The 12,823-nt window shown below is 47.2% G+C and overlaps 1 protein-coding gene across 2 annotated transcripts in view; it reads right to left on the bottom strand.

Annotated features, from left to right (window-relative positions):
* The window catches only part of LOC121286740 (SH2 domain-containing adapter protein F-like), a 276,315-nt gene that overhangs the window by 189,797 nt on the left and 73,695 nt on the right, over positions 1-12,823 (bottom strand). The window lies entirely within an intron of this gene.

Genomic DNA, 12,823 nt, shown 5'->3' with positions numbered 1-12,823 from the left:
GTAAGTGGGGAGGGGTGGGGAGGTGTCCAGGTGAATGTACAAGGGAGGGGAGGTGTGGGGGTGGTGTGGTGAGGTTGTAAATGGGGAACAAAGGTGTCCGAGAGATTGAGTTTGGGAGGAGGTGAACAAAGGCATCGGGAGTTGAGGTTCGGGGGGGGGTGGGGGGCGGTGTGGGGGCGGAGTGATGGTGTCGGGGGGCCTGAGGTTGAGAGGAGGGGAGGGAATATGGGGGGACGGAGGGTGTAATGGGGAGAATACAGTAACTGGGGTGGAAGATGTAAGGGAAGGAGTTCAGAAGGGGGAAGGAGTTTGGGGGGGACAGGACTTTGGGTGGAGGAAGGAGTTTGGAGGGGGCGCAGGTCTTCAGGGGGAGGAAGGAGTTCCAAGGTGCGAAGGATTCCAGGTGGAAGAAGGACTCTAGATGGGGAAAGAATTAGTTTGGGGAGAGAAAGGAGTAAAGGTGGAGGAAGGAGTCCAGAGTAGGGTAGGAATACAGAGGGGGGATGGAGTCCGGAGGGGGGATGAAGTCCGGAGGGGGGATGGAGTCTGGAGGGGGGATGGAGTCTGGAGGGGGGATGGAGTCTGGAGGGGGGATGGAGTCTGGAGGGGAGGAAGGAGTAAGTGGGGGACCTCCAGGTGAAGGTGCAAGTGATGGGTTCGTGGAGTCACTGACTACCTCCTGGGGAGCAAACTGCGGGTGGGCATGGCAGGAGGGAATGATGTGAATGAGAGAGGGCAGAGTGAACCAGGAGGGTGAGGGTGCGGCGGTATCGGTAGAAAGGACGGTGAGGGTAGTTGGTGGGGACACGGGACAGACACAGACCCTGGGGTGGGAAGGAGGTTGTCGGGGAGGTCAATGTGGATGGGGGTGGGATTTTCAGGAAGGTAGGGAACATGCATGTTCACCTGAACATCCTGGAAAGAAAAGGGTTTGGGTTGGTAGGTGACATTGGGGAGGTGGAAGGTGATGCCAGGGGGTTCGATAGTGATGGTGGAAAGGACATGGGTGCCTGTGGGAGGAGAAAGGACTGGGGAACTGAAGACAAATGTTACACACACCATGCTTCTAAAGCTGAAAGTGAAAGGATATCTGTGTTAGGTGGGAACAGGTGCTGCATGGGAGTGTGATCAGTGGGTGGGCGGAGATGCAGGTCAGATCAGATGGCCAACTGAAAGAGAAGCCCAACAGGCAGCATTGCAAATGCTCGGGACATTGAGATGAGTGGATGCGGGAAGGATCCACGTGTGTGAGTCAATCACTCGTGGGCCGGCTGCGTGCAGCTGAACTGCTAGTGGGAGGAAATGCAGTGGGAGGACTCGTGAAGCCTGTCAATGAAGCTGAAAGACGCCATTACACATTATTCAGTGAAAATGAATATATTTTCTGATCATAACATGGCAAAATGTGTTCATCCGTGCAATCAACTGTGATCAGAATTTCTTAACCTTTCTAGCCTAACACTTCTGTCCTGACATCTGCAGTTGGGGTGGAGACTGCCTGTGTAATGGTTGCTCCTGTTGTCTCTGATGATTTCAGCATGGATCCTCTGGAGAGCCAAGGCCTTGAGGGCTTGCTTTGGCTGTCCTCCTGTGGGCCAGCTGCTCCCTCTGTGGTGACAGAGCATGAGGTTAAGGGAGTTATAGGCAAAGGGGACTCGGAGGGAGAGGACAGCCTCTGAGATTCCTGAGTGGATCACCCAAGGGTGTCAGCTGCCACTCCTCCTCCCTGTGGGTGCCTGAGGGTCCTGACCTGACTCCTTGGGGGGAAGGGGCACCTGGAGGGACATTGATGTACCCCGTTTCCCTCTTGCGTTGCCACTGCATGGCTCCCGCGATAGAGTGCTGGTCTGCACGCATCTCCATGTTCTGCTGGACCAGGGTCTCCATGGCGCCCACCATTCTTCCCATGGAGACCTCCGTGCACATACATGTGGGCACCACTTCATCAGAGAGCAGGCAGACACACTCCTCTGACATGCGTGCCACTCTGTTGAGGGCTTTCAACAGCTCTGTGTGATGTCCTCCCACGTTCTGCTGATTCTCTGGGATGAGTTGGAAGGCCAAATCCAAAGGCTTGTCATCTGACTCGGACCTCACAGATGCCTCTTCCCCAGCAGTCCTCTGAGTGCCAGGGAGCTCGGCTGAACCTGCCACCTCCTGCTGCAGACACATGCCCATGCAGTGAGCACCAGATTGTGAACCCGAGCCTGCTCTAGATCGAGGTCCCACTGAGGTGTGTGTCTCTGCGCTGGTGGAGGGTGTGGGTAAGCGCTGTGATGGGACTTCCAGGCTGCTTATTTCCAGCTCTTCAATGGAGGAGAAGTCCTCTTGGCTGGAGGTGAGGACCTGGATGGAGCTGAGGGACTGGCTGGCTGAGGGTGTCGGTCACTTGGCAGAGCTCCCTGTGAACCAAAGTAGAGATAATTAGTGCATGGTAGCAGAGTCCAAAGCAGGAGAGAGAGCACTCACAGTTGCGTTGAGGGAGAGATGATGTGGTGCAGGATCCTCGTGTGGGTGTTCACCGCTGACTTCACCATTGCCACAGGCACAGTCTACATCCTCACCAGTCAGCGCTTTAGCACGCTCCTCAAAGTGAGTGAGGGGCCTAATATGGGCCACTCCACCCCCAGTCTGGGATGTCTCCCTGCTTGTGAGCCAGTTTCTCCTGCATGAAAACAGATGGAAAGAGTGTAAGGAGGACACATGGCACAGTGTGGAATGTTTGTGTGGTGAGTGGAGCCATGGACTATGAGCTCGGGAGGATATGAGCCTGACAGAGGTGTGAGTGTAAGTGAGAGTTTGTGGTGTTGTCTCTTGGGGTGTGAGATCCCTGTGAATGTGTGAGCTGAGAATGATGAGAAGAGTGACTTAGCCTGGTGGAATGGATGAAACCATTCATCCTCTTTTGGCACTAGGTGGCTGTCCTTTTTTGCAGGGTGTTGGCGCTGACCACTGCTGCCACCAACTACCATGCTGGGTTTGTCACCTTGCTTGCTGGTCTTTGCCCAGGGCGGAGGTTGAGGACATCATGGTGTCCGAAAGGCGTTCCAAGGATGCGTACTGAATGGGGGGCTGCAGTCTTCTTGCCTTTCGGGGCCATGGGCAGAATTTTGCCCTTGGCGGGGGTGGTCAGGAATCTGACCACTGCCCGCGATCAGCAGCGCACCACGATTTTATGCAGGGAGACCAATTAAGGCCTGCCCAGCGTGAGACGCAGCCTGTGAATAGGCGGGTGCCTAATGTTGATTTAAATGCGGCCTCTGCAGCCCTTGAGGATGCACAAGTCCTGTGAATGCAGACCGTGACAGGTAGACACGGCAGGTGGGAGGGCAGGCTGGCGGAGCAGCGGCCCCGCCTTTCTCGGACAAGTGCCTCGGTCCCCTCCTGGAGGAGGTGGCAGCATGCCGGGATATCACTGTCCCCAGGGATGGGAGGAGAAGGCTCCCTACCTCACCAAAAAGGCCTGGGAGGAGATGGCATTCAGGGTCAGCAGCCATGATGGGGTGAGGCGCACAGGGTCCAGTGCCGGAAGCGCTTTAACAATCTCCTGCAATCGGGGAGGGCAAATATCGTGTTGGCATGGGTTGCTTTGTAGAGCAAGTAAAAGCTGCCCATCCCCCTATGGACCTCAGAGGTGTTAGAGTGTGAGTGGCAAATGTCAGTGAGGCAGCATCTGGCCAAGGGGGTGAGCCCTGGCTGCTTGGACTGAGTGCCTTGCGGCTCCAGTGTGATGAATCGGCTGAGCCCTGCGAGGTGTTCCTCAGGTGGGATTGGCCAGGCTGCAATGGCGCTGCAGGAAGAGAGTGGACTAATCAATGCCCCTCTGCCCTTTCAGGAGAAAACATCCCATAACAATGCTGAGATGTTGCGGACTGGCGGGACCCCTACACCTCCTCATGCTCAGTCGATGTGAGCAGGAGGCCTTGGAGCTGGAGAGCTGCCATGCACCTCGGTCAAGCTGCCGCAGGAGGTAAGAGTGCAGTGCACTGGGGTGTGAATGTGGGTTTTTGCACTTTATTTCACACTGGGGCCACACGCCAAGGGTAAAATTCTGCCCCATGTCTTTTTTGCGGCAGTTGTGGGCTGGAAGCACTGAGAGGTGCGTGCGCGGCTGCACTTTAAATATGGCACCTGGCGTGAGGAAGCAGCGAGGTGATGGTGTAGCGGGTGAATCAGAGGCCGCCCACCAGCGATGCGGCGTGTTTCCTGGGAATGCATGATTAATGAGGCGGGATTGGGACGATATGGCATCAAGAGTCGCCATTTTGGCCGGCGGAACAAACATTCTTTTTTCTGCCCGTTACCGCACCTAGTGCAAATCTGGGACGATTCTGCCTGATGCATTCCCGATCATAACAACTGGCTGTGCACAGGACTTTATCCCCATCAATCCTGAAGTTTAATATTGAACGTGCACTCCTCATCCATCCAATGGTTGGTTCACAGGCTCACATGAGATCCATAATTGTTAGCCAGTCTTAGCTGGAGGGGGCAGATGGTTAATGGCACGTGGATGATGCACTCCCATGATGTGGACTACAGAAGTGCCAAATATCAAAGTGTCTTCATGTTTGCAGATAGGTTGTCTACACTGAGGATTGTGAAAGAGAAATTGAAAAGAAATGCTGGGTTGTCTGCTGCCAGCTATACCACTGTCATGTACCAGCACCTATTGATTGTGGTCTGTGTAAGGGAAAATATCATGCAGGGGGAGGGGAAAGACAAGAGAGTGACACGACAATTTGTATCTTGTTATTCACGAAGGGAAGACTCCAAGCTCAGCAGTTTAATGATACTGTGATACAACTGCACATTAATGCACCATTCTTAGTCATGATGGGATTAGATGACAGCTATAGAGAATCGGGATAAGACAAATGTACATTTATAATTGATTGTAGAACACAAGGGCAAGCATCTGCCTATATATTGTGAAATATTTAGCAGGGTGTCAGATGCTAGTTTGAGCGAGCAAATTAATTCTGCTCCAATTTGATCCAGGAAAAACACATAATATGGACACAGAAGAGACCCTCTTTCAATTTTCCTCCCTAACCACTATCCATAATGACCCTAAAGCCAACCAGTCTTATTATCCCCAGGATGTCAGATGCCAGTCTCCAGCTAATTGACTCACTCCACATGATATCAAGAAATGGCTGAAGGCGCTGGATACTGCAGAGGCTATGGGTCCTGACAAAATTCCGGCAAATAGTGCTGAAGATTTGTGCTCCAGAACTTGCCGCGCCCGTAGCTAAACTGTTCCAGTACAGCTACAACACTGGCATCTATCCGGCAACGTGGAAAATTACGCAGGTATTTCCTGTTCGCAAAAAGCAGGACAAATCCAACCCAGCCAACTACCACCCCATCAGTCTACTCTCGATCATCAGTAAAGTGATGGAAGGGGTCATCAACAGTGCTATCAAATGGCACTTGCTTAGCAATAACCTGCTCACTGGCTGGGTTCTGCTAGGGCTACCTAGCTCCTGACTTTATTACAGCCTTGGTTCAAACATGGACAAAAGAGCTGAATTCCCGAGGTGAGCTGAGAGTGACCGCCCTTGACATCAAGACAGCATTTGGCCAAGTGCAGCATCAAGGAGCCGGCGCAAAATTGGAGTCAATGGGAATCAGAGGAAAAGTCTCTACTGGTTGGAGTCATACCTCGCAGAAAGGAAGATGGTTGTGGTTGTTTGAGGTCAGTTATCTCAGCTCCAGGACATCACTGCTGGAATTCCTCAGGGTAGTGTCCTCAGTTCAACCATCTTCAGCTGCATTGTCAATGACCTTCCTTCTATCATAAGGTCAGGAGTGGGGATGTTCGCTGATGATTTCACAATTTCACCATTCAAGACTCCTCAGATACTGAAGCACTTCATGTCCAAATGCAGCAAGACCTGGACAATATCCAGACCTGAGCTGACAAGTGGCAAATAGCATTTATGCCACACAAGTGCCAAGTAATGACCATCTCCAACAAGAGAGAACCTAACTATTGCTCCTTGACATTCAATGGCATTACCATCACTGAATTCCCCACTATCAACATCTTCGGAGTTACCATTGACCAGAAACTGATCTAGACTAGCCATATAAATACTGTGGCTACAAGAGTAGGTCAGAGGCTAGGAATCTTGCAATGAGTAACTCACCTCCTGACTCCTCAAAGCCTGTCCACCATCTACAAGGCACAAGTCAGGAGTGTAATGGAATACTCTGCACTTGCCTGGACGAGTGCAGCTCCCACAACACTCAAGAAGCTTGACACCATCTAGGACAAAGCAGCTCGCTTGATTGACACCACATCCACAAACATTCACTCCCTCCGTCACCGATGCACAGTAGCAGCAATGTGTACCATCTACAAGATGCACTGCAGGAATTCACCTAGGCTCCTTAGACAGCACCTTCCAAATCCACGATCACTACCACCTAGAAGGACAAGGGCAGCAGCTAGATGGGAACACCATCACCTGGAAGTTCCCTTCTAAGTCACTGCCCATCTTGCCTTGAAAAATATTGCTGTTCCTTCGCTGTTAAAGGGTCAAAATCCTGGAACTCCCTTCATAACTGCACTGTGGGTGTACCTACACCACACGGATTGCAGCGGTTCAACAAGGCAGCTCATCACCACCTTCTCAAGGGCAACTAGGGATGGGCAATAAATGCTGGCCCAGCCAACGAAGCCCACATCCCGTGAATGAATAAGAAAAAAGAAAGCACTTGACTTCATACTTCACCCTGCACTAAAGGCCCTGGCCTCAATCTCTTAGCTAAAACATAAAATAGTTTCCTCCCTTTATAGTTGATTATAATGCATCGCACTCTACTCAATCCTTCCTCTTTAGCTCAAGGGAAGGTGCAAGCCTAAACCAGGTTATGACAGCAAAGGGTTCAAATTCCAGGAGCACATCGGTGAACTAGGTGAGAAGTAAGAAGGCAAGTCAGAATATTTATTATCAAAAGGCCCAAAATGATCCCAGGACACTGCCTAAAGTTAGAATTGTAAAGTTGTGCCTCTTAAACACACACCAGGGTGTGGCAAGCAAATTAGATGTATTGGGTGGAATGGTCTGTCCACAACCAGCTGTCCAACCAATCTGAGCAGTCAAGCAGCCACAGGCGTGTGTTACTGTGCATCGCCCCTGAATGCTAGGCCAATGGAGAGACTCAAAACAAATTGAAATATAAAGTAAAAAACAGATGTTGAAACTTCTTTAAAAGCTTGGCCTTCCGCTTTAGTGGACCTAGATTGACATCCAACTAAGAGTAATGAGATTAAAGTATTTTATTAATGCAGGGTAACAACCTATCCAAACTCTGCCACACGTATTTTAAATCACTTTAACTTAACTCTTTCATCACCTCCATCCCCTAATTGCATAAAATTCAAAATACTATAAGCCTCTTCAAGACTATCTCTGAAACCTCTTCCAGCCCTAGAAATGCTCCATTCTTCTGTCTCTGTCCTTTTGTCTACAACTACCCCACCCCCGGCTCCCTTCAGCCCCCTGTCAATGGCAGAGCTTTCAGGCACCTTGGACCTAACTCTTTGGAAGTAAAACTCTTTCTCTGTCTGAACTTGTTCGGGATCAAGCTCTTCAGTCTAGCTCACAGCGCCTCTCTTAATTGCTTCCTTCATAGCCAGTTGGCAGGTTTGCCAATGCACCCTGGAATGGCCGGGAGATGACTGCATTTGCCATTAATCTCCCAGTGACCGTTAAGATCAATCCAGGAGATTTTAAAATGATAATTCAGTGATTCCGTTCTGTAATTTGTAGTCCGTGGCCACAGTCCATTCATGAATGGTGATGTCTATATTCTCAGAGGCTGCACAGGTGCTGCGTGATGACGTAGAACGTAACAAACGTGAGCTCACAAGTGTCACTGCTGCCGCTGTCTGTTTCTTTCCCACGAGCACTGCTTGAACCTCGAGTTGATCCCTAAATGCAGATGAAAGAAAGTCCCAGGACTCGAAGTAAGAGGGAGCACTGCTGCTGGTTTTGCTGCTGCGTCGTAAAAATTACATTGATTTAAAAGGCCTAATAGGGTCACTTGTCTTAAGACTGATCAGTGGAGCTGATGATTTAGCAACTTCTTGTTTGTGAAGTCGCATTCATTTTGTTGAAAAAATGTTTGACTTGGCAACTCATCGGGCGCTCAGACAGCGGTGAAATGGCAGCGACAAAGCGGTAAACGATGTCCAGGCCCCGCTTAAACCCTGGGCCTTTCCTGTGTCTGTAGCAGTTAAGGTTCGAGCGCGTAACTTAAACCCCAAAGAGACAGTGGACGGGAATGTCTCTGATTTTTAATGCAGTGTTGTTTTATTTATTTTCTTCTAATCTTGGGACATTGAACACAGCTTGTGTTGGAAGCCAGAATTAAACATTTAAAAGTCCCTGAGGTTATTGCTGAAGGGAGAGAAAGGAAAAACCAAAGAGAGAAATAAATGTCAAAAGAATGGAATCTGGGGGAGCGGCCAAGGGAAGAGGGGTGAGACAGCAGGGTGGATGAGAAATTGGGCCAATGAGGAAATTTACCCCCTCACGCCACACTGCTGGCTTTCTGTGAAATCACTTCTCCTGGCATCTCCCATATTATGTCCAGCCAGGGTTGGCAACCCTACTAGTTGGGTACTTTGCCTCTTTCTGAAGCACTTTGGGACACTTTGTCACAGTTTCTAAACATAGGACGTTGTAAAAGTTGAGCTCAGTAGAAGAAAGGTTAGTCAGTCTTTTCTAATGAGTTCTTTCTTACTAATTGGTCGATGTTCTATGGTGTTCCACATAGGGAGTTGAAATATTAGCTGGGAATCTCCCTCATAGTGTAACCTTCAGGTGGAGAGAGGCTGAAAGGCAGTGGACCAGGGCATGCAGATATAATTCAGTCCCCATATTAAAGTCACACTTTCTGTCTTTGTCTTGATATATTTCTATTATTAATTCCTAGGTCCACATTAATAATGAAATCTGCCAATGTAAACTGGTCACAATGAAATTAATTTTACCCACCAGTGTTTGCATCGATGGTTTCCATTATAAATGTGGACATAGGCATTTATAATTAAAAAAAATGTCAGGAGGTTTATGCAGATTGAAGATTTTCAATGTATTATAGATGAGGTAGAACTTAGAAACAGACAATAATACAGCACAGAATGAGATCATACAGTCCATCGTGTTTATGCTGGCTGTATTATAAGAAAGAAAGCATGCTACAGTCACTATAAATCATTGAGCAGGTTCACCCGTGCTGAGCAGTATGAATAAATTCTCTCTCCATCAAGATGAAATGGATTCTCTCAATTTGGAGCAGTAGTGAGAGCGACACATATAACAATGGACACTTGAGAGAATGGGGGTTGTTATAGAGCAAAGAGAGCTCCAGATAACTTTAACCACTGCAATACAAGGGTCCTAAATACAAGGAATGGAGACAATTTCTCCCCACTTTCTACTAACCACAAAGTAGAATTCCAAACTATTGTAACCCAAAGTTAACCATTTTATCACCTGGCACCTGCTTAGTTCAGATTCCACCAAATTGGTACCTCTAAATTGGCTCCCTGAGTTTGAACTATTAAACCCAGTTTGCTTAATCTGGAGACAGAATCGGTGGATCCTGTCAAACCTGTTACTGGGATAATGGGGCCATATTTAATGCTGCAAACATGACAGGCTGCTGCATAGACAGCAAGCGCCAGAGTAAAAGTGGTTAGAGAGTGAGGTTGGTGTGAATATAAAGGTAGGGTTCGAGACAAAGGTATATTATCTGATTTCAAATCTGACCAGGATGTTGCTAGATACAGAACATGAGCATCCTCTAATGTTATCCCCTTTATATCCCAGTCCTTCCTTCAGAGGTTGCCATGAAATATAAAAGACGCTGTACACCTCTGTAATATAATGTACCCACTGTAATGTAACAGAGACAATGTGTACAATATAATGGAGGTGATGTGCATTCCTGTAATCTAACTGAGGCAATATTTACCATGCAATGTCTTGGACAAAATGCACACTCCTGTAATAACACAAGTATTGTACACCTTCCATGATATTCTCTCTCTCCAGGTACCATGCTATGAAAGATCATTGGCAACCATGGATTTCTGTGATTGCTCCATGGTTATGGTACTACAGTGATTTGCCATTGCCTTCTGTAGGAAACTCTCCTGCTTTTACTGCCCATCATAGATGTGTCAGAAGGATTAAACAACTGATAATCAACCTGTTTGACCATGTTATAAATACACCTTCTGTGGTCCACAAGTCCTGGTGGGGAATTGAACCTGGACCTTCTGGCCCATAGGTAGGGTCCCTACCACTGTGCCACAAGACCTCCTCTCATTGATATAACTGAGGTAATGCACTGTTCCAAGTGGCACACAAAGGCATTTCTCCAAACATGTACATCTCTATATATATATTCACTCAGTTCTGTTGAAGGGTCATGAGGACTCGAAACATCAACATTTTTCTTCTCTGCCGATGCTGCCAGACCTGCTAAGTTTTTCCAGGTAATTTTGTTTTTGTTTTACATCTCTATATGCCTGGTTTTTGACCTGAGAGTATGGGACTGTCTTGCTCACTGTTTTCCTCCAGAAACCAATCCTTTTTTATCATTGCCATTAACTGCAGGTCTCTGCCCTTGATTCTGAGTGTTGCAGGAAGTGGGGTCACTGGGAAATGAGCAGTACATGGAGGTGGCTGTCTGTCTTTCACAGCTCGAGTGAACCCAGTATGAAACAAACATATCTGCCTTGAAACTTTACTGAACTCCCAGTGACAAACGGTTTGATTGGGTAGAAGGACACATGCCTAATAACTTTGGTGACATGATGTGGATTGAAGATTCCATTACCTCATTTGCTGATAAGGGGTTAGTTGTTCTATTTGTACGTTATCAAGTTAAAATGTCTCAATGGGCTTTGCCCATTTGAAGTGCAGTGACACAGATATGTGAGCAAACATGGGAACCATTGTGTGCTCAAAAGGACACCACCAGCAACAAAGCTTTGAACTTTTTAAAATTAGGTGTTGGTTGGGGGAGAATATTGGTTAAGATACCAGAATAATTCCCTGCTCCTCTTCAAATGAGGCAAATAAGACCATGGTTCAATAGTTTGACTGAAATTGGCATTTCTGGCAATGCAGCGCTCCCCAAGTGTTCCATGGAAGTTGCCAGCCTGGATCATGGCTTCAAACTCTGAACTGGGCTTGAACCCAGAAACCTGCTCAATTGGAGGATGGAAGTGCTGAAAAGTGAGTCGTGCTGACATGAGCATTGCAACCAGAGCCTAACATTTGAAAAGAAGAATAATTTTCAAGCTTCCTGGGTTCAAGTTTTGTTGTGACTTGTGAAAGAGGACTTATTATGCTACAGGAAGGGTTAAAGTTGAAGTGTTCTTGTGTGGGGTATCAATTTTTAAAAACTCAGCATTTGATTTTGTTTTCTAAAGTGGTTTTAATTATCTGTGTCTCTCTTATCCTCCCAATTCATTCTTAAGCTGCTTTTACCATACTTGGTATTTTGGGAATATTCTATATTTATCCATTGACATTTTAAGATCATACCCCAGATTTGACTCTTCATTTAGTGAACAGGTATAGAGACAGTAATTGGTTGATTTTGAGTGCAATTAAATAACAAGTGGTAGATTTTCCAGTAGTTTGGAGACCACTTGGCATCAACAATTGGTGGTAAGTATTTCCTGGAGTCATTAAAAAACAATTAAGCTCATAGTTAAAGGGTAGGATGACAGCAAGCAATACAATGTGACAGATCCCAGTACTAAACACTGCCAGGATTTAATACAACAAGATTTGAACTTAATACTGGTACAATAACACAAATCACTTCAGTATAATCCACTCAGAATTAGTTCAGAATCTCAGAAAACCCCATGATATGCCAATCCATTACTACACAACAGTGTTTATGGGCAGAACCATTGATTTATGATGATTCATTGAGTCAGATTCCAATTATAGGACATGGGATTAAGGGGATTTTGGGGATCATTTTCTGCAATGATGTCCATCTTCCTGTGAAAACCAAAATCCAATGACCTTGATAATGGCATTCGAACTGTAACTGAGAATCTTTGCGTGAAACATATATGAGTTTGCTAACAGCATTGCAAATACTATGCTAAGTTCTACTGTGTTTCCAGTTACCCTGACTGACAGCCAATGATCTCTTTAGTTAAAAAAGACAGAGCTTTCATTTATGTAGTGGCTTTCATACTCTCACGAAGGCCCAATGCATTTTACAGCTAATTAAACACCCTTGAATTGTGCAGTCCAATTGAAATGTAGACAAAATCTAGATGAAGGGTCAAAGAACAATGTGCAGGCTATGCAGACTCTTTAGACAGCACCTTCCAAACCCATGACCGGTATCACCTAGAAGGACAAGAGCAGTAGACACATGGGAACACCACCACCTGCAAATGCCCCTCCAAGTCAATGTCGCTGGGTCAAAATCCCAGAACTACCCCCCACTGATAGCACTGTGGGTGTACCTACACCACAGGGACTGAAGTGGTTCAAGAAGGCAGCTCACTACCACCTTCACAAGGGCAAGTAGGGATGGACAACAAACGCTGGCCTAGCCAGTTGACTCCCACATTCCATGAATGAATAAAACAAAATGGGTAAAAGAGATGGCGTAAATCGAGAGGCAATGGAAAATGAACAGACTGTGTAACACACAGCCTGCAACTTGTGCCATGAATGGAGAGCAGTTTAAATTCAAAACAACCTCTTCCATTTTACATGCGAGGTCACAAGGAAAATAGCTTGAAAAATATTTTGTG

The sequence above is a fragment of the Carcharodon carcharias genome, chromosome 14 (assembly GCF_017639515.1).
Source record: "Carcharodon carcharias isolate sCarCar2 chromosome 14, sCarCar2.pri, whole genome shotgun sequence".
In the NCBI taxonomy this organism is placed as follows: Eukaryota; Metazoa; Chordata; class Chondrichthyes; order Lamniformes; family Lamnidae; genus Carcharodon; species Carcharodon carcharias.
The sequence above is the reverse complement of the archived record's forward strand: the minus strand, read 5'-3'. Positions and strand labels throughout refer to the sequence as shown.